Raw genomic sequence first — 23,950 nt, 5'->3', positions numbered from 1 at the left:
TCCGCAGTCCTAGAGTGGGCGACTAAGTGTTGTTGAAAATGCTACCGCGGTGCGCAGTCCCAGAGTGGGTTACTAAGCTTTTGTTGAAAGTGCTACTGCGGTCCACAGTCCCATAGTGGGCAATGAATGTAAGTGAGAAAATGATAGGGAAATGAAGATTTCAAAAGAGTGCTTAGGCCTTATGACTGAAACGAGCGCTTAGGCTTAATCAGTAAACGAGTGCTATATCCTTCACACGCCCTCGGTAGAACGTATAGTTAACCGAACCCCCTAACCCCTAACCCTAACCCTAACCCTAACCCCCCCCCCCCCCCAAAAAAAAAAAAAAAAAAAAAAAGCTAAGATTTTAAAAGAGTGCTTAGGCCTAATCACTGAAACGGGCGCTTAGGCGTAATCAGTAGACGAGTGCTATATTGTTGACACGCTCTCGGTAGAACGTGTAGTTAACGGAGCTAAGATTTTGAAAGAGTGACAATTGTCGGCCAGTCAGTGTGGAGATCGTGTAAACAAAATGTTTGACAACTGGTAGTTAATGAGAGAAATTCAGGTCATTCACTTTTATTTCGTATGAAGAAATGCTGGCCTGCGTTACATGTTTGGATTGTTACGCATGTAATTATGATTGGTTAAGCATGTAATTATGCTTGAAGATTCCTCCGATAAAGTAGATGTAAGCCTCTTCATTATAGTGAAGCATTTCGATAGCAACGTATTAGCAAACGACTTTAAAGACAATGCCGTAAGAATATTGGTTTTTTTCGTCCTAACTGGACCCGCTTTAATTCATGAAGTAGATGTCATTGAGATAGATATCGTCGAACGTTGATTCATAAGATAAAAATTGTCACCTCCTAGCCAAGTCCTGCTAGAACAACGTTACTTGTTCATTGTTTTTGGTGTGCGTAACTCATCTAAAAGGAGAAAGCATGCGTTCTGCTGAACTTTTTTTCGGTTGAAATAATGAACAGTGTCCGATGAAAGTGATCTACAACAAGTTGGTTCGAGTAATTGAAGTATTTGCATTGCAAGGGAATAAACAAAGAAGGCCGCGCGACTTCCGTTGAACTTTTATTTCAGTAATTTTCATGTGAATGGAAACGCAGAAGTGTAAATTATACATCAAGCCATAGAAGGCGATTGATTTATTGATTGATGGATTGATTAATTATGATATTTTTTCTTTGGGAAGAGACAATAATTAAACAAAGCCGCATAATTTCAACTTTTCGCAAAATGTCGAGGGACAATCGACGCTAGAACACATAAAAAAGACATCGACACAGTTTCAGGCGATGTAATTTTTTTGCCCTAGTTTCAGCTTTTGAAAATTGCCATAACAACGGTGAAAGATTTAACCACTGCGGGACCGTGGTGGCAGTGCCGAGTACATATATGTAAATTACGCTCCACTGCGGGACTGCGGTAGCACAAGTAAACTAGGCACAACTGCGGGACTGCGGTACCAGCTTTCTAAGGTTCAATGTAAGTGACTGCGGGACTGCGGTAGCAGCTTTCTAAGGTTCAATGTAAGTGAGGGGCATTCTAGAATCAAGCCGACAAGGAGTCTTTCTCTACCCAAAAACTCATCTGCTAAAGGTTCTAGCACCTTTCCAGGACACTCACATGTACGTAAGTAACTGTACAAGAAGATCTTATGGATTCATATAATAATATACAGCGGCAATTTGAAGACTCGGTATGACTACATTTTAAAGACATAATTACTCAGTGAGAGACGATTCCATTCCATTAGATTTAATAGATTTTCACTCTTTGCTTTGGCTCCAAACTAATCAACGAACCAATCCAAACAAGCATTAACGATCATACGGGGCTCTGTGAAACCCCTCGCGTCTCGCGGCAGTCGTGGCCGAAATCGATTGCTCATGCTCAGACTTTCAACCAATCAAAAACTTTCTCCAAACGGATTATCCCAGAGTCTCTCGTAACCCGACCCGCTGGTCAAGGGGAATGAAGACTCTGGGAACGAGATTGGCCATTTCCCCAAACTGGATGTCAATGCGCACGCCCCAAGATAAGAGGCCTGGAAGCAGATTCACTGACGAAAAATCTTTGATTGTTCGAGGCCTTGTCATGTGACTTCAATAGCTCAAATCAAACATGGCTGCCATCGGGTGTTTATCCGATCTCCGTCGATAAAAAAAAACCTTTTTCAGGCCAGTAAAACGGGCGAATGTTTTGACTGCATAGTGCGTTTTTATGCCAGCGAGATTCTCTTTTTAGTTGTGGGCCACCGTACTTTTTAGGCAACAGCGCTACGAGGGAAATTTCTTTAACAATTTCAAGGTCAACACGAGTCTAGGTTGCTGTGACAGTGTGTGAGTGGAGATTTGTTTGTGGAGCTTACCGGCTAATGGAGTACCATCTTGATTTCAATTCATGCGTTTATCTTTTAAAAAAGTGGAGCAAAAAATATACCATTAAATTTCCAAATGGTTTCTCTTTCGACTAAATATTTGCAAACTGTTTCCGCGTGGGCCCGCATTTAGCTGAAAATGTTAAGATTGTTAAAATGGCCATTCAAGTGGTCCATGGAGGCAAATTTTAATTAATATTAAGACGGAGGAAAAAAAAGGAAATGCATGACGTAGCTGAAAATTTAGAAATGTATTTCAGATGTCAATTTAGCAGCAATAATAACCAATGTCATACATAACATGTCATATAAGCACCTCATATTGGGTACACTACAAGGAAACCTTTTAAGCCTCATTTACACGAGCAATTTTTCCTTGACAAGTCCACTTGTCAAGGAAAACTTGCCGACTGTACACACTAACAAGTTTTCCTTGACAAGTTTTCCTTGGTAGTGTAAATGAAAAATATGACAAGTTTTCCTTGTCACATTTTCCTTGTTGTCCATCTACACGAGCAAATTTCAGACTTGACAATTTTTCCTTGTCAAGGAAAAGCTACCACGCCAGAATCGCCTTGACAAGGAATATTAGTGCACCATTCCCCATCTACACGAGCAATTTTTCCTTGTCAAGGAAAACTTGTCAAGGAAAAATTGCTCGTTTTGCTATAGTCGTTTCAAGCAAAATGCCAATCGTTTGCTTCCCTCTAAATTATAGAAATAAACTTAGATTAGGTTAACTCTGAATAGCCAAAACAACAATATCGGTATTCCAAGTTGAAAATTTGATTCAGAAATCCAGCTCACTAGCAGGGGGTATTTTACTGTAACAAAATTTTACTACAGCTGATAATACGCTTTCACCACATTGTAGTGGGTTAATGTGACAACTTAAATACTTAATCAGGAATTGATTTTATCTTCCAGCAATAAAGCAGCAGGAGGATATAACATTAGGTATTTTCAAAGTTTAGAAAACTTGTTGAAGGTGATTCAGTGCCACCCTCCAAACTTTTTCACAAATTTCACGCTGGCCTACTAATTACTTCCAGTACAACAAATTATCTAACCTCTCTTTGCGGACTCTGGTTGCAACACAGCTGCTTCAATAATTTTAATCCCCTTGCATTAGATTTAACTTTTAGAAAAACCATAACTTCATATTTCCGTAATAATCATTCAAAGACAAAAGCATACAAAGCTACATTTGAAAGGGACATAATCCCATGTTGCAGTTTTCTGGATAAGACTTCACAGAAATAACTCCTGTTACCTTTCCATATGTAAAGAGGTCCCATGATTTATGAGTCAATTAGTCAATGAGTCATGAGTCAATGAGACTCACAGTCAATATAGCAATAATTTATTGATCAAGCCTAAGCCCTCGTTTCAGTGATTAGGCCTAAGCACTCTCTGAAATTTTAGCTTTCATTTTATGGGTTAGGGTAACTGCACTAACTCATTGACTCATGACTCATTGACTCATAAATACTTAAAACTCATATGTAAAAAATATTTCAACATTAGATGCAATGAATTTTTAGCAATTGAGCAATTGCTGTAAATAATAGTAAGCATTCCTACCATTTCAAAGGATGAGCAAATTAAAGTTTAATGCAGTAAGTGTAAGAAGTAAAAAAAAGTGGTCCAATTTATTTAAGCTGTCATCAATTTCCATTCTTGCTTTAGTCCCTGGATAGGGTAAACAATGGTGGTGAAGTGTACAAACTACCCCAAGGGGGTACTGCTTATGATACTGAGACCAAACAGCTGGCAGAGTTGCCGCAGTACATTTAAGGCTATCAATCTGAAAAATGAATGGAACTGTAGAAAAATTTGGTAAGCGAGCAAGTAGCTTTTACTTATGAATTATAAAATGCCAGTCATTTGTCAGTTTAGAACTGGTTTCCCTAAGGGGTCAGATTTCTTTAGCCTACATCCAGAAAACAGGATTCTGTTACCTTTAAGGATTGTTTAAAAAAAAAAAGGACCCCTCCTGAGCAAACTGCATCCTCATGTTTGGATTCTCATTGATTTAATTGACTTTAACGATATACAAATTTGTTCTAAAAAAATACTCAAATACCATAAAAGTATTTTTAACTTAACTTTTTTGCAAAGTTTACTCCTTGAGCCACCAGCTTCATTGAACTTTGTTACTTTGTTCTAAAAGCCAAAGCCATTGTATAGCAATGGTGGAGGTGATGATTAGTCACTTTGTATTAGTTTAATTCAAGAAAGAAAGTCAAAGTAATGATTGCACTTAACCCTTTCACACCTAAACCGGCCATGCTTAGTATTTTACTCCATCTAAAGCCAGAGTATTTTGCTCTGTCTAACACCAGACGATTTTACTCGTCAATGGGGAACCCCATGGAGTCAACAGTCTTACAGTACTTCTCAACATAAAGAAAATGAATTCTGTGGACTTGAACATTCCCAAAAAGAAATGCCGTATATTCCAAATATGGTTGCGTAAACTCTTCAAGATTTACCTGCTTCAGGAACTTCAAATCAATGAATATTTTGAATATTTTTCCTGAACTCCTGCAAACTTTGTACACTTTTTAATGGTTTAAAGTAACATTCAGAAATAATGCAAATACAACTGAGGCTGTTTTGCATTATCTACAAGACAAGACAACAATATCCTTTATTCAAACACAATCAATATTAAAGCAATTAATAACACATGCTTGTGGGGACATGTGCTAACTATAATAAAGATACACTACACGAAATAAAAGCTTAAAACTAACTATATGACAGACAGGATATCTACACATAAGGAATAAGAAAAATAAATCAATTGCTATCCAAAATATCATATTGCAAATACACCAAAAGGTAACGGTTGATTGACAAGTTCCTTGTGCAAAATGGTAGAGCATGTTTGAAGTCCAGCAGGACCAAGTGGAGAAGTTGTGATAAAAACTCTAAACATATTTTTTACCAAAATTATTTTACTGCCATCAACCCCAATGAGACCTTATGCATGGGACACTGTTTCTAGCTGCAGCTCCAACTCACATAATATAATTTTAATAAATTTTGCCATGTAAGAAAAGAACAAACATGTGGGGTGTAAGCAAAAATGTCCAAGGCAATAAAGCTTCCTTTCAGCCTTTTCAGGAACAACTATCCACTGTTAACCATACTTGACTCAAAACAGAATTTACTTGATCCAACAACACACGACAGTCCCCTAAAACCAAAATTACATCATTAATGCTTCCAGAAAACAATAGTAAAAAAAACCTCAATCTATACTATTAGGTACCTATATACATCTGTACCTACACTTTTGTTCTTCCAAACATTATTTTAACTAACATGGATTTTGATTTTGATTTTAAACTCAAATTGATTGCAAATCCATAACTTGGTAACTACAGTACTTGAACGCAAGGATCATTGAGTTATCACAAGAACATTTTCCAAAAAACCATTAACGGTACTTGAAAAACCCATAATGGGAATACGTTAGATCACATGCATACAAAATTCACATTAATGGGATTTTTCCAAATGGGCTAAGGGGTAAACAGTTTCCATTAATGTAAATTTAGCCTTTTACATGTGAGTTTACAAAAGAACATTAACGGTAAATCTCCTTGATAACACCATTAATGAGTATCTTAAATCCCAGGAAGGTGTTCTCAACTTAAACCATTGATGGGAAAGTGTGTAAATCCAGTCATGTGAATAATTTTGGCAGAGCAGTCTATCATGTGAAATGTTGAAATTCCATGAATGGAAATCTACTTGATATGACACCAGTAATGGATATATGAAATCCCATGAAAGTAGTCAGACTTAAAACATTTATGGGAAAGTATGTAAATCCATTGATGAGAATTTGCAAGTGCAGACCAGCATGTGAAATGTCAAAATACCATTGATGGGAATGTTCTTGATAACACAACTGGATGGGTATATGAAATCCCATGAAAGCATTCAAAACAAAACATTAATGGGAAAGTATATATATCCATTTATGTGAATTAGTCAGGGCAGTCTATTATGTGAAACGTTGACATACTATTAATGGAAATCTACTTGAAAACACCTGTAATGGGTATATGAAATCCCATGAAAGTATTCTATAAATCAACCATTGATGGGAAAGCAAGAAAATCCATTCATGCAAATTTAGAAGTGCAGTCCATTATGTGAAATTTTGACTTGATACCATCAGTAATAATGGGTACATGAAATCCCATGAAAGTATTCTCTACATCAACCATTGATGGGAAAGCAAGGAAATCTATTCATGTAAATTTGGCAGTGCAGTCCATCATGTGAAATGTTGAGATACTATTAATGGCAATCAACTTGATAACATCAGTAATGGTATATACTAAATCCCATGAAAGTGTTCTATACACAAATCATTACCTGCAGCAATGTACACAGTATGTTGCCAGCTTTCAAATCCTACAATAGCCAATACATGTAACTATATATAATTTGTAAGCTGCACTGTATACTTTTCTTCTGCGTAAGAATATTTTACAATCACAGTCAAAACCAAGGAAACCTTCATGTCCTTGCAAATGTCTACTGATACGTTCATCATATGAACAGTTCAAATGCATCTCCTTTCCATTCTCCATGGGCTAAACCCAAAATAGAATCCCACGAAATTGTGTCATATGCAAGACGGGTGTTGCCATAGGGAATGTAAAGCTCGTGTCCTGGCCTGTCCTCATCCTTCATGTAGTACATCCCTCTGACAGTTTTTGACCTTTCCTGAATGGTTAGTATCTTGGCCACCCAGGGATTAGGGTCGTCTCCTTTAAATAAGTACCATATCATTTTTTTCAGGAAAGAATGGCACAGTAATGTTGGCAAAAGATACAGGCATTTCATCCCTTTGAAAATCTATTACTGTTCTAGCATTTGGATTGCAACCTTGGTCAGAGTTATACAAGATAAACTTTCGAGACATGGCTCCTACAGGGGCAATAAAATGCTCACACACTGAAATGTCAACTTAAGCACCTCCACTGAACGGATAAGTCAAACGGATACCTTCATCACCTAGCATCGTTTTGTACTTCTGTACTTTCACAAGTTTGACAGCATTCCCTTCAACTTCTAGGCACAAAAAGTTCTTAATTTGGCAAAAATGTTCAGAGTCCTGATCAGTTTGTATAACAACATGTTCCTTCTCTCTAAATAGCATCCCAGTAGGTGTCACACATGGCTTCCACAGGCTTCGAAATGACAGTGCAACTTCGGGTATGTTGGATGAAGTGAACAAGGGGTCACCATCTGTTGCTTCAATAATTAATTGAATATCCTGCTGTGATAGATTTATGTGATTACACACCATTCCACCAACAAGAACTCCCTCCTTGTAGCTCTCACTATGCTGGGGTGCATCAGCAATCATTTCTCCAATGTGTTGGGCACCTTTTAGAGATTTGGCACACATCTCAAGATGAAAATAAAAGTGAACATGTTCAATACTTGAACAAAACCAATTTACTTCTGGACATAATAGAAAAGGTTGTAGAGTGGTATAAACATTAAGAGTTCACTGAGCTGACAGCTTACAACAGCCACCACTGTACAGGTAATATCTCATGTAGTCTATAACAACAACAATAATAATAATAATAATAATAATTATTATTATTATTATTATTATTATTATTATTATTATTATTAATTATTTCAAAACACAGTTTTTCAAGTTATTATTTATTAGTGAAATTGTTACCTGTAGGTGCAAATGTCAAAATGAAACTAGTGACAAAAGTGAACTGGTGCAAATTTTGAGTAACCAAGAGTGAAATTTCATAATAAAATACATGTCATTTTTCACCATACTCAGGGGTATAGGGTAGTACCTTAACTTTGTTTGATGAAAAATATAGGTGCCATTAATTGGTGAAAAGAGTTATATAGTAATGACCTGCAAGTCATGTACCTTTTCAATATCTATCTTGAAACAGTTGACCTCTCTGGGTTCAAGTTTTGACTTCACAAGTTTAAGTAGCTCCCTGTGTGATTCACGATTATATTAGCAAATGAACATTCAGCATTTTTGAAGTTGTTTGATATCCCAATGTAACGCTTCACAGCTCTCTCGAATGGGAAACACCAGTAGCAGTCTGGTATAGAAAATCGAAGTGCATCATCTGCAATGTGCATACGATTATGCACTGTCACTCTACATGAAGTCAATCCCCAGAGTTCTTCCATAAGAATGTTAAAGCGTTTTGCAAGATTGCTAAACAACCAAACATCTTCAACTGACCAACCACTGCGTCTGTTAAAAACAAGTTCAGTCATTCTGGCAGTAAGTTGCCACATGTGATAATCCATTGGTTCTGGAAGTCCTGCAAAGATCACCTCCGAAGCTGGATAGCTGAATTTCTGAAATTCTTCTGTCTTCCAATAACAAGACGCCTACAGGGCGTATCCGTGGAATGCGCAAACAGTTAACACAAATTGTCCAGTTACAGTGAACTTCAAGTACAGGTAGACTTCGGAAAATGGCGAAAGATTACTAGAAAGATACATCTGTAATATAACTTAAAGTTTTTTGTTGTAAAAACTCATTACTAATGTTACTAAATTTGCAAATGCAAACAACGAAGCCCTATTAGCAGGTTATCAGGATACGGGATCTTTTATTTATTTATTTTTTGGAAGGAGACTTAATTCAAATCCTACAGTTTTACTTGCTTCGTTAACTCCTTTCATCCAAAAATTAAAGGATCAGCCTTAAATCATCCGAAAAACTTATTAAAAATCTCAGCTATTTCAACAACTTATCATACTGGTCAAGTTTTTTAGAAAATGGGTTTTAAAACGAGTTTTATCCTCTACTCCCAAATGCTGTTCAAGGCTGATATTCAGAAAAACTTTACATTAGAAGAAGTCAATCTTGAAAAACAAAAATAAGCAAAGGAAACTGTGACCAAAAAGTTGAAAACATGAAACAAAAGTTTACGCTAATCCTGGATTAAGGTAATTGGCTTTCGAACAACCGGGCCCTGTAATCGACGTCTGGTTCTGTAATCCTGGTTTAGTTCCTTGCAAACTGTATAAATTTGCCGTGGCGAAGACAAGACAACATCCGTGCTTTATTTCTCTCAATGCTCAAAAATTCCGTAATTGCGTGTTGTATAGTCCAGTCCAAAGTTCTAATTTTACAATTCCATAATCTTGATTTCAGTAACTTGGTACCAAACGTTCCACAATAACTTGAAATCTCGTTAAGAAAAATCCTTAAATCCAGTAGTCCAGTCCGCGATCGCCAAAACTCTCTCTATCATCGATTCAAAATTCAACAAAAGCTACAAGTAGTAAATAGTTATCAGAAACTACAACAGTTCGTCCTGATTCTACACTCGAGCTGAACAAAAAACCCAAAAAACCCTTGTCATCGTTTTCGAGAGAACAGACAAACAGCCGAGACTGTTCTGTGCCTGCCCCTTACGGCACTGAAAAAGTACCTTACGTTGTACAAAAGTAAATGACAGTAGTCATTCGCCAAGAAACTAATATTAGACAAAATCCCGAGAAGCGATCAGGATACGGGATAATTAGTTAAAAAAATTGTTGGGATACGGGATTTTTAGTCTGGAGGTGGGGGGGGGGGGGGGGTAGAATTGAGGAGGTACGGGATATTTTTTAAAGTAAGAACGCATTGCGTGTGGTAGTGCAGTAACTTGACAGTGTTTTTTTCCATAACTGTCAACTGAGCGGCGTTTTGTTTTTTCCAGGAGATTCAAGTCCTTGCACAATATGTAGCTCTAATAGTACACGACATTGTTTGGTATCGTAAATCATTACGGTGCCATGGTAGACATCTTTGCTATATACCCTCTAAGAAGACATGTGGTTCAGTAAAATACTAAGCCCAGAACGATTGAAGAAAATAACAGGAAATCGAGAAACATTTGGCTTCAAAGCCGATAGGTTGAGGACTTACAACTTGTTTTTAACCACAAGCTTAAGCGTGTACTCTGAGCTTCTGACACCTTTCCAAGACCAATGTTACTAAATTTTGTTTCCCTTTCCAGCGGGGTTAGTATCTGGATGGGTAACGTTAACATATGCGACTTTTGCTGTCAGGAACATAAGCCCAAAAATTCTATTTTAACGCTCAAAAATGCGAACACAGCAAGGTACAGATTTTGCTAGCCTGCTTTATGCAAAACAAATATTGACCAAAAAGTAAATAAATATTAATATGTAGTTTTTAAGGAGAGCAGAAGGAACTTTTAGGAAGTGTCGATCGAGAATAAAACAATTTGCCATCAGCGAAAAACATTTCGGGAGATTTTTGTTACGTTCCATCAGAGTTCAATTTTTCTATCGTACTTTTGGTCATACAAGTAAAATCGCAAAATCGGAAGTGACATCGATTTTAGCGGCCGCCTGTGATCAAGTTATACCTTGCGTGTTTACTGACAACTCACGAAACAAAGGATACATCTGTGACAAAATGACGGCATAACACCTGGTTTTTGTTAGTGCGTTTTTTTTTCTTTCAAGTGTTATAAAGTTCGACAAGATCTATGTGCGAATTTAACATAAAGATCGCAATCGTTGATGCTAGTCCAAATGTCAGCTGAAGTTAAGCTCCTCCGAATGAAGTTAGTACTTGGATGGGGGACGGCTGCGAAGTCCCCGTGACGGCGATTCGTTTTTTTTAAACTTGATTTCATTTTTTATCTTGTTTGGCCGTTCAAAGCTATTTTCTTATTTTCTTTCTACGTCAAAACGGCGAACAAACTGGTTCCCAAGAAATATTGGAGTACGTATTCGTTCTATGCAAAATGCGTCTAATGAAGTATTCGTTGTATGCAAAATAATAATGTTCTCAGCGGAACACACAAGTACGAAGCAAGATCTAGAAATAACGTAGAAAATTCTCCTTACCTTTAAAGCTTGCCTTTCTCAAAGAAAAAGCATCTATCCACTTAATTGAATAGTTTAATACTGAAACAATCATGGCGGGCGGAAAGATTCTATTATAAATGTTTGCTTTCACCTACCTAACGGAAGTGTGTCACGGTGGCCGAGTGGTCTAACGCGTTAGCAGAGAAAAATCGTGATGGCTTGGGAATTATAGGAGTTCTCCTCGGGGCAGGGAAGTTTGGAAATACCTTAGAGAATATAAATCAGTCCACCCGATCGGAGATTAATTCAATATCCGTGGGGTATGCACATTTATGATTACCAACAAAAAAAAGATTCCAGCCCGGTTTTAAGACGTGGATGCCTTCGACATTCCACGTAATTAAGCCCAGACGATAACCCAACTGGGCACCTTCCATCTCTGAGTTCTATTGAGGGTACAAAAAGGGAACATCACTCAATGGCATGCCCAAATGTTTTCAACTGGAACACAAAATAGGTTTTCCACTCAGAATGAAATCAAAACTACTAGGACTACATTTGTATGGAAAAGAGAGTCTTTGAATCTTGTTTTCAAGAAACCTCTATCAAGTATTGCTGCTGGTGCTTTGGCATTTTAATTAACATTGTGCAGACATTTTTATCACTGTGTAAGCGTCACGTAAAGGATCAATGGTTAAGGACCTCACACAAACCAATGCAAGTCTATCACTCAGTGAAATGGGCTATGTTCCTACTTCTTGTAAGGTGCATGTAGCTTCAAAGATAAACTATTTTTACCTTAATTACCTTAATTAAGAGAGGTGTGATTGATCAATGAATAAAGGTGTGAATGGCCAGGCCTTTTTAAAGGGTGAATTAACTTAATTGGTGTATAGAGCTTGAAAAGATTTACCAAGTTCCAATCTGTACATAAATCACATGAGACTTAAACCATGGCAATGTAAAGTGCAATCACAATGCTCTAACACAAAATAACTGTACAACATAACTGTAATACCTGCTGTCCACGGGAAGTTTTGTAGCCTCTCATCAGCTACTTTTACATCAAGAGTTCCACTGGCAACTAGCTCCTTCAGAAGGTTGCCAACCACATTCAAAGGGATGTTGTGCATTACATCAAACACTGTGTCTTTCAGAACATCAAAGCCATATAATTTATTTAGTCGATGCAGTATACTAAGGCCTGTGTAACCAGACTCTCTGCTGAGTCTTTGGCGAACAGAAGTGCGATCTTCTTCAGAAATTTCTCTCATTGATTTCACCTCTTCCTCAATGTTTCGTTCTGGCCATGGAAACCTGGCATGTTATCGATTTTGCCCATAATAATGAGTGGTACTGTGTCCAGTTGGATCAATACTCCCTACAAAAAGATATTTTAAAAGCCTTACAAAAGAAGTTTAGGAGGCTCATAACCCTTGTCATTTCAAAGGTAAACAGTGCCACACTTGATTACTTATAAATGACAGTGTAACATACTGGTATCTTAACCCTTTCCTGTCCAAGGGGTCTCCCTAGGATGAATAAAATCGTCTGGCGTTAGCCAGAGTAAAATCTAAAGCGACGCCCTTGGGCAGGAAAGGGTTAATTGTGAAAGACTTATAATCATTACATGGCATTCAGTTGAATTTTCACAGCAGAATGTATTAAAGGTAACCAACGAAATGGGAAAGCTGTCAAAAGCAACCTCGACTTTGGACTGTCAAAGCGACAATCTCTTAAATTCAACATGATTAAAACTGTTAAGAACCACCTTCACAAAAATTTCATCCAACATCTACAATGTAGGGTTAAAATGAGCACTTGCCTTTCAGTTTGTCGCGTCGGCAAGGATAATTATATCCCTGCATTTATGAACTTGCCAACTTCGCACTGGGCTGGGTAGTCACCACTCCACAGCAGGACTAGAACACGAACTATAAAATTTCCTGGAACAATTCCTAGGCCAGGGAAATCACCTGCATAATCAACTTCATAACCTAAAAAGGCCAAATTAAAGGCGTGGTTTATGCACACAACTAGGAGCTGGTTTAAATTTTAATAACTGCATTTCTATATATAATAATCCTCAAAAAAGTTTAATTAGAGCATTTTAATGAATCCAAAAGTTGCAAAAGTCCTTCAATCTATCATTATTAAGGTACCATCAAAAATGGCTACATTTGTTATAAAAGGCCCCAGAATATTTATAAAGATCACCCCCGAATATTGATAGTAATACATATACAAAGTAAAATTAATGAATAACCTTGTTAAGCAACAAAAATAATGTATAAGAACCAAGGTTCATGCACTAATGATCTAAAGCACAAGGTCGCTTTTTAGGAAGCAGGTAGCTGGGGACGAATCCCACCACATACACTTCTTCTGTGGCACTCCTTTCCTTCTTGTACATATTTCCAATGCTGATCTCTATTGCACCTTTATATTGGGTGGATTCAAAATGGTACAAGTGTATGGTCATATATTACTTACATGTAAGTTACCTGCACATCGACAGTTATAACTAGTGCTGGGGGTAATACTTTCAAAACAGAATCTCAAACATTACAGACGAGAGTGTGATCGGTTTCTTGTGGATACTGCCTCCTATAAGAGGTGGTATTCACATTGCTGGCACGCGTGAGTGTAAGAGTGTAACAATAGAATATATATGTGAATGAGTTCTGCCGATGTTGACCCGAGTACTTCCAGACTTAGCACGAATGGCCTCTGCAAACCAGGTGTCCGTAGTTCACATGTTTTCGATTTACTATGTTAAACAGCTATCAACTTCACAGCTTGTCATGCAAGAAGGCTCATAGGATTTACTGTATTCAAGGGCCAAAGTCGCTGATTTTACCTTGAAAGATAAGCTTAATTTGAGTGTAAACAAGGCATCTGATTGTACGGTTCAGTTGTTAAAAGGTTCAATAATGTATTGATATTTGCTTGGAATGCCCATAACAGATAGCTGTTATGGACCCTGATAACCCTTTAAAATTTTTGGAAAAAAATTTGGGAATTTCTGTAACAGATAGCTTGTCAGATAACCCTAGCAAGTGATTCATTCCCAACTCCAGTTGAGTTGTTTGTGTATTTTATGTTGTGTTGACAGAATTTTCAAATTACTTTTTACAGAACTAAAATTCTTATAGCATCTCTGTTCAGAAAAGTGTGAGGAGTAACTGCTGAATACCCGGCCACTTCTGACCACTACAGTCTTCTTGTAGTGACATTGTTTGAAGAACGAAACATACAATAGATACTATTCACATGCAAATAAGTGGCCAGGTATTCAGCAGTTAAGGTAAGTGTGACTTGTGTGACTCTCAGAAAGGGTGGTGATTGACCACTGACAAATTCAGTCCACAACAACTGCCAATGTTGCACATCCCTTTTACATGTATGGGAAGATTCTAAAGCAGTAGCCACATGCAGTCCTTGACTGCCTATTTTTTAACTAGTACTGGATAATTTAAGGGAAACAAGTCATTGGAAAAACCGATAACAAAAATAATGGCTTCTTCACTTACCACAGCTATGCCTTCCAGGAGAACCTAATGGCTGCCAGCCATCCCAGTGACCTATCAAGGCAATGTTCCTTGGTTAACAAACACTGGCCTAACCTCTTGCATCTCTCAACAGTCTTCACACTGCACTGAATGAACCTCGTTACATTTTGGAGATGCCTTTATTTGGTCAGCACTAATAACATTACCACACAAACTGCATCTATGTGGCAACACCCATTTTAAATCAGGATCCCAAAACCAGGCTAACTCATTAAATCGGGAACCATTCCACACTTCTTTCAAGAGATCAAGATTATGACCTACCCCTCTGATCCAGTTTTCTTTGTTCACCCAGTGTGCTAACATTTTCTTGCACATAGAAAAGTCTGAAAACCATGTTCGAGTTTTATGGCAACATAAAGCATCGGGATCCTCCATCACATCCCAGCGTCCAGGGTGACTTTCATCTAGACAGACAAACAGTTGTTTGGGGCTTTGATAGCCATACTCCTTAAGCAGATTCTTGGTATCCCTCCATTCTTGGGGCCAGTATTTTGTGAGTTCGTGATAACTTCTGCAGAACAACTTCTTGGCATAGTCTAAAACATCTTCAAAGTCATTTAACGACCCCTACATCTGGTCAACCAGCATCAGTGCTTCGCAAATCGCTGTCACGATCTCGTGCTTTAGTTGTGCTTCAGCAGAATTGTCTTCTTGTACCTCATATACTGTTGAACTGTTGTTGCAGGATTCATCACTTGAATTGTCTTCAGTGTTAAGAATTTCTGTCGTACCTTCATTTCAATTTCAATTTCCTCACCAATGCTAGAGTTTGCAGTCTGTAAACTGAACAGGCAAATACTGTATATCGATCAACACCTGCTAACGATTTTACAATGACTTGATTATCGATTGGCTTTATGAAGAAGACTCACAAGCAAATATTTAGCGATAAACAGGCAAAAGATGCTAAATGAAAGGCCCATTTGAAGTGATGTGCGATAAGCAAAACGTGCATGAGGCATGAAACGCGAGGTTGGCAAAACCATGATGAGCAACTGGTCATCATGGTTTTGCAAAATGGCGAAAAGAGCATGACGCCAGAAAGGAGTGACAAAAATGACAGTTATTTAACGATAGTTTCATTCAGAGAAAACAAAAGTAATATCTATCCGTTCCAGTACACATAGGCTGAAGTTTAATTCTGCAAAGTTGTAACTAAAGACAACTTGGTTGAAGTGATGAGACGTAAAAAGTAGCGTGAGATTGTTTTTGTGACACAGATGTACACCAACTCCGCCTTCCTACGGAAGACGGAGTAACGAGCAGTGATGTTTACAGAAGATATAAATTTACTTTATACTCATGTGCCAAAAGTGCTGCTCGGGAGATCTGTCTCCCTGTTTGATGAGCATTCCATGGCTTTTTGCATTTTCCAGTGTGCTCTTTCCGTAGATGATGAAACAGGGCGACCATTGCACGTTCAGATCTTCGATGGCAAATTACAAAAACAACAACACCGATGGGGCACCTCTACTTTTGTTGATCAAAACGGGGCTGACGATTTGAAATGGTGGGAACGTCAAACTTGTCAAACTAGTTTTGGTATCGAGGTAGAGCCCTGACACTGGCGGGAAAAATTCACTTTTCGTTCTCAAAAGAGTGCTTCAGGCTTCAGTGCTTCAGGCTTTAAGATCATTTTATTCGCATTTAAGGCTATTCATGGCTTCGCGCCACCTTATATTTCAGAGCTGATTTCCATCAAAGCCCAAAGTGCTTATAGTCTAAGGTCTGCTAACGGAATTTTGCTCTCGCCTAGTATTATCAAGACTCGCATGACAGGGCATTCCAAGTGGCAGCACCGCAACTTTGGAATGCCCTGCCACTAGAACTGCGTCAAAACACAAATATTTCGAGTTAAAAAACGATGTTTAAAGACACATCTTTTTAGATCTGCTTTTCAATGAACTCAATTTTAGAACAATATTTTGTATTTTTGAATGATAAATTTTTAAAGTCAATTTATTTGTAGTATCACCATTATTGTAATTAGCATTATTCACTACTTTTTAATAATTATTATTGTAAATATCTTTAATTTCTATTCATTGTAATGCGCCCATGATCATTTTATGAAATGGGCGCAGAAGAAGTATTAAAAATTATTATTATCATTATTATTATTATTATTATTCAGGCTGAAGGATCGTCAGGACCTTGCGAGCTTATTTACAATGGATATAAAGCAGCAGGATTCAAACTCGAGTAAAGAGTCAACAAATTCTATGACACAGTTTTCTGTCAAAGAAGTTTCGTCTTGGATTGCCACAAACTTTGAAGAAAGTATGGCGGCAAAGTTCGAAGGTGAGTCTGTTTCAGACTTAAGTTAAATGCATAATTGCCATTTTGCACAAGCTAGGTAGTCAACTGAAATTAACTGATGCATACGTGTGAGCTATCTATAATTCTTTAAAGAGCCTTTAAAATCAGTTCTAATGGAAAACGAAACTTCAACAGCAATCTTTTCCATCGTATTGTTCAAAACCTATCTCCAAAGTAGCCATTGTAAAGGCTAAGAGTTGACCATTGCTTTTTTCTCTTCTGCCTTTTCCTTTCTTCACACTCTTTTGCTATTCCTTCTCCTGCTCTGGTGCGATTTTGGGCCTCATAGGACCCATAAAAATCGAGTTCTGAACCTATTTTAGTCAAATCACTTCAATTGTTCGTAGGTATGTTTTGCAAACCAGCTAGATAGATAGATTATCTGACTATTATTTTTATGTTTAACAGAACAAAGAATTGACGGAGAAAGTTTGATAATGCTTGCACTCAAAGGCCAGCAACATCAGCTAGTTTCTTGTGGCGTAAATGTCATTGGTGATCAATTAAAACTGAGAAAATTGATCGAAGATCTACAGGCACGGGATTCAGCTGAAGAGGCAATGGAGTTGATGAAAGCAAGATCTACATCCCAACGCAAGCCATCTGGAAGAGCAATATCGACTGAACTTCATAAACGTATCTACAATGCCAAGTAAGTTATCTCGATTTAAGTAAAAAAAGTAAATCTTAACATGACATATTGATTCTCTTGCAACAAAATTGGGAACGGGAATATGTGAAGTAGGTAAGACTGTATATACATGTATAGGCCAGGGAAAAAAGTGTCACAAAAGGCAACACAAATTTACTTCAGTCTTGTTTTATTTTTCATTCCAATAGAAAGAAAGCTGTACGGGCAGCAGCAGTTAAGAAGTCGCCAGGCAATTCTCTGTCCAACTTTAAGAAAAGTCCTGAAAGCTTGAAAGAACTGGCCAGTCTTGTCGAGGAACTCACTGACGACTGCAGCTATGCTCCAAGGCTGTGCTCTAACGGCGCCCGGTCGCCTGAGGCGACTAACATTTGGCTTCGGGCGAGTGAAGAAAGTTGCCAGGTCGCGCGGCCGGGCACTCATACTTATTGTATTTCTAGTAGATAAGGAGGCTAAAAAATTTAATATTATTCTTGGTTTTCATGTGACGTCATCAAAACTAAAAAATAAGGAATTATCAATCCTTTTCAGATTTTAGTTTACTTAGTTACTAGAACAGCTGAAGACTTGTCTTTTCACAAATTTTCAGTTTGGTGGGGTTTATCGTCTTGTGATAAGGCAAGGTTGAATTTCTAAGCTTTTGCGTGACACGATGTTAAAATTGCGGTTTGGAATGCTATCACGTAACTTAAAAAAGTGACTTGTCAGCTGAGATTTTGCAATCTGAGCAGTCTTTGTATGTGAATAAGTACTCACACAGATATTTATGAGCTTTCAGAAGACAACTACTGGCTTTTTATTGCAAAACGCGATGGCATCTGTTTTTGCCAGCTTCCGGCCGCCATATTTGTGCCCCAGAGAGGGACACAAACATGGTGTCTCCATACAAAGCCTTATAAATTTGAGTAAAACATTTCTTCGAATATCTCCCGCACGATACATCGCACAGACCTGAACCTTTGTGAGTATGTTTGAATATTCATCTTCTTTTATCTCTTTGATTCTTGACTTAATTTGCTTAATGGTTTTGATGATGGTGTGACAGTGAAAACCGGCAATAGTTTACGAAACCTCCCAGAAAATGTTTTTTTCTTCGTGCGAAACAATCGGTTCAAAGGCCGTTCCACATGATTTCACATGTAACATAATCCGTGACTTTGCACGTAGCCGGCGGCCGCACGAATTTCGATTCTTTCTCAAAAAATAGCATTAAATTTGGAACGTGAAGTTTGGCATTTTTTGGTTATAGTTTTAAAAAAGAGTTCTTACTTCTGCTCTGACAATGGTAAAGCGCGGCCGGCGAAGCGGTGCAATTTACTTTTGTATGAACCCGGGAATCGCAGTTTATGCAAATGTGAGTTTTTACGATTTTTCGTGGCTGCGCCTGCTTGGCCAAAATATATTTTGGTTATGGTTGTTTTCCCCTGTATATGAAATAACGAAATGAAAAAGGGAAAGATATCATGTTATTTGTTGTTGTTTTAGAAACAGAGCAATCCCGCGTTGTCTTTGGTTCGTGACAAATCATTCCGTGCCCTAAACAAATAACGATGTGACTGGCGCTTCGACCGAACAAACAGTTCATTCCACTAAACATTTTACTGATAATATAAGGAAAAAATACTTTAGTTCTGTCCTGTAGCGATGATTTTCGTCCACATCAAGATGACTTGCTAAAAGAAAAAAATGATAGCTTTTGGGCCGCGGTGGTTTCATTGTTTCACGGCAGTTTTTACAAAAGCTCCACCGGAATCAAGCGGCATTAATTCACGCTTAGAAAATTAATTTGACCCAACTAACCAGTAAAAAGGTTTACCTGCATTAGACCCAAACGTTTTTACATAAACCTGCGGCAATCTTTACTTTTTCACTTTTAAACCTGAAAAACATCGGTGGCATTGCCATTTTTCTCGTCTTTTTCAAGTACGGCGTGGAAAATTTGATGGGTTGCGGGTTTTTCTTGCATTAGCGCGTTCGATGATCACCAGAGCAGTAGCAGCAATGTTTTTTTTTTGAGAGAAAGACGGATGAAGATCTTGCTGCGTTGTTGATCTCGGATAATTAAATAATTAAATAAATAATTAATTAATACGGGCGACCAACTTGGAGGGGTGGGCACCCCAGCTGAAATGATTGGGAGCCCGAAGGGCTCCCCGAAATTTTCCTTAGAGCACAGCCTTGTGCTCCCGTTGGATTTAATAAAGATAAAATAAGGCAACATATTTTGGATGTCTTAAACGAACGCAGGAGAAGCATAAGAAATGGTCATGACTACACAAAGGTAGATAAAACTAACTTGGCATGTGGGAAGGGTTATTCTCACAATGATTGTTCACTTATTGCATGCATCGGAATACTGACACATGCTTTGTTTAGACAAATACAATTATACTATAAACCCTCCTCCTTCCAAACTACAGGAATCCTGGAAATTATACAATGTTATTACTGTGAGAGAATACATGACATAGCATATACTTGAACTGGAAAAAACAAGCACACAGGCTGTAGTACATGTCTTTAGCCCTGAAAGGGTTAACCATAAACAGTGACAACTTGCACATAACGTCAGTTATTGTTAATTTACAGCCAGATAAACGGACTCTGAAGAGAAAAACCAAGGAGAACCCAGATTCTTCCTCCTCGACCATTTCAGTGGATGATGATGATAATGATGACCTAGATTTAACACCAGATACTGATGATGGTGATCAAGATTCACAAACTGAAACAGGTAAGTTTCAAGTCATTATTTCTTTTCCAGTCAACAGAAACAAGTAACAGTCAGTTTCTATGAGTAACAAAAGAATAATAATAAATATTATTAAGCTGTTTAACCCTCCCTAAGACATTTATATGCATGATCAACATAGGCAAGTTTCCACCATATTGAGACAAACTATGACCATTGTTCATCTGTCCTCTAAAAAGTTCTGTGATTAATTGGATCATCCAACTAATTGTGACCTTGCAATTCCATTAACATAATTTTTTTAACTTTTCCTATAGGTCTACCTCTTGCTTCTGCAAAGATCGTTGTTATGACCACATTCAATGAGCTTCGGTTCTGCAGACATCTCAAGAGGGCAGCTACAGTCTGCAGCAAAGACCTTTAAAGTAAAAGTCAGCTTAACAGAAACAAAGGATGACCTTTTTAATAAGGTGGCAAAAGCCTTAATCACCAATAAATTTGTCACAGTACCTGAAGACACCAAAACACTTCAACGTTCAGATGTCACAATCCTTAAGCCATTTTAAAGGTTTTTGTAAACATGTATAAGCATATTGTGTAGACATTTGTACACAAGATATTTGTTGAATTTTGCTGAGTCAAAGGTGCAAAGAAATCACGTAAGAAAAAGGCGTAATTATTAAAAAGTCTTGAAGTTTGAGTTGAAGTTTTGAGTTCAGTGTTATTATATTTAATGTCTGAAAAATGCTCAGTGGTATTTCACAAAATTTCACCAGCACAAATTTGGGTGTTTAATTTTTACTATCAACGAGTCCTTTACAATAATTTAAAACATTAATGCTAAACATAAGAACCATGAATGTTATTACCAGATAATACAAGATGTGAAATGCTCAAACCCCACTATGGTATTTCATGAAGGCACAACAATGGGTATTTATAATGTACCATTAATGGGCCCTTTGCAATAAGCATTAATGCTAAACATAAGAGCCATGAATGTTATTACCTGATAATACACGATGTAAAATGCTCAAAACCCACAATGGTATTTCATGGAAGCACAACAATGGGTATTTAATGTACCATTAATGGGCCCTTTGCAATAAACATTAATGCTAAACATAAGAACCATGAATGTTATTACCTGATAATACATGATGTGAAATGCTCAAAACCCACAATGGTATTTCACGAAAGAACAACAATGGCTATTTAATGCACCATTAATGGGTTTCTTAGGAAAAACCATTGATGGATATAGTTCTACTTTCACATAAATGTTTTTTTGCATGTGTCTTCACTAATTACAATGAAAAAAAAACAATAATGGTTTTTAGAAAAAATTCCCTGTGATATGACTGCTAAAAAGTATAATAACTTAGACCTTCACCAGAAAAGGGAATATAAATGACCTTAAAAGCAGCTATTTAAAATATTTGATACTAGAGTTACGTTCCTGTTGTATTCTGTGCTTAACGATAACTCACAACCGCATTTAAGACTCCTTTAAACTCAAGACCTTCCTAATCACATTCTCCCGCTCTCCTAATATCCCGTATGTCCATCACGTGACCTACACTGAAGTTCCCAATGAGACAATCACATTCAAAATCAAATTCACATCTGATCGAATCATTGATAATCATGTAGAGGTGCCGATCGTAAGGTGTAACGCAGAAAAAAATAACCTTCACGTTGAACAATATTGCCATTTCCCTGCCACCTGCTACAAGCCAATTCACACATGAACGGAAACCTTAGGAATCCTCCTTACTGCACATTACATTAACTTTTTGTACCCGGTGGAAACAAACTTTCCACATTAAAAATTGCGCAAAAAACTCACCTGTTTCGCAGCTCTTTTCCCACGAAATAAAATTTTCCAGGAGCACGTTTTCCAAGGATGTTGGTTGGATTGGACTTTCAAACGACTTACACAACATAGACGTTCTCTAAGAATACATTCGACTTTAAACTGGCGTTAAAACTAGCCTTGATCGCTCTAAAAAGAACGGAAACCAACAAGCTATCACCAATATATGCAAATTAGAGTCATACGTTATTCTTTAACAGTCATGTAAGCCAATATGTATTATCCACCGTAGGAACACTGTCTATAGTAGGAACAGATATCTACACTGTCGACAGTAAGAACAGCTATCTACACTATCTACAATGGGAACAGCTATCTACAGTGTCTACAGTAGGAACAGGTATCTACACTGTCCACAATGGGAACAGATATCTACGCTATCTACAATGGGAACACCTATCTACACTATCTGCAATAGGAACAGCTATCTACACTGTCTACAGAAGGAACAGCTATCTACACTGTCCACAATGGGAACAGATATCTACACTATCTACAGTAGGAACAGCTATCTACACTGTCTACAATGGGAACACCTATCTACACTATCTACAGTAGGAACAGTTATCTACAGTGTCTACAGTAGGAACAGTATCTACACTGTGTACAATGGGAACAGCTATCTACACTGTCTATAGTGGGAACAGCTATCTACAGTGTCTACAGTAGGAACAGATATATAAAATGTCTAAAATGGGAACAGCTATCTACACTGTCTACAATAGGAACAGCTATCTACAGTGTCTACAGTAAGAACCGCTATCTACAGTGTCTACAGTAGGAACAGCTATCTACACTGCCTACAGTAGGAACAGTTATCTACACTGTCTACAATGGGAACAGCTATCTACAGTGTCTACAATAAGAACCGCTATCTACAGTGTCTACAGTAGGAACAGCTATCTACACTGCCTACAGTAGGAACAGCTATCTACATTGTCTACAATGGGATCAGCTATCTACACTGTCTACAATGGAAACAACTATCTACACTGTCTGCAATGGGAACAACCACCTACACTGTCTACAATGGGAACAGCTATCTACAGTGTCTAGAGTAGGAACGGCTGTCTAAACTGTCTACAGTAGGAACAGCTATTTACACTGTCTACAATAGGAACAGCTATCTACACTGTCTACAATAGGAACACCTATCTACCCTATCTACAATGGGATCAGCTATCTACACCGTCTACAATGGGAATAACTATCTACACTGTCTACAATGGGAACAGCTAACGACACTGTCTACAGTAGGAACAGCTATCTACACTATCTACAATGGGAACAGCTACCAACACTGTCTACAATAGGAACAGCTATCTACACTGTGTACAGTAGAACAGCTATTGTCTACAATGGGAACAGCTATCTACACTATCTACAATGGGAACAGCTAACTACAGTGTCTACAGTAGGAAAAGCAATCTACACTATCTTCAATGGGAACAGCTAACTACACTGTCTACAGTAGGAACCGGTATCTACACTGTCTACAAAGGGAACAGCTATCTACACTGTCTACAATAGGAACAGCTATCTAGAGTGTCTACAGTAGGAACAGCTATCTACACTGTCTACAATGGGAACAGCTATC

Source organism: Montipora capricornis, chromosome 10 (assembly GCF_036669925.1).
Source record: "Montipora capricornis isolate CH-2021 chromosome 10, ASM3666992v2, whole genome shotgun sequence".
Lineage (NCBI taxonomy): Eukaryota > Metazoa > Cnidaria > Anthozoa > Scleractinia > Acroporidae > Montipora > Montipora capricornis.
This window is presented reverse-complemented; position numbering follows the sequence as displayed.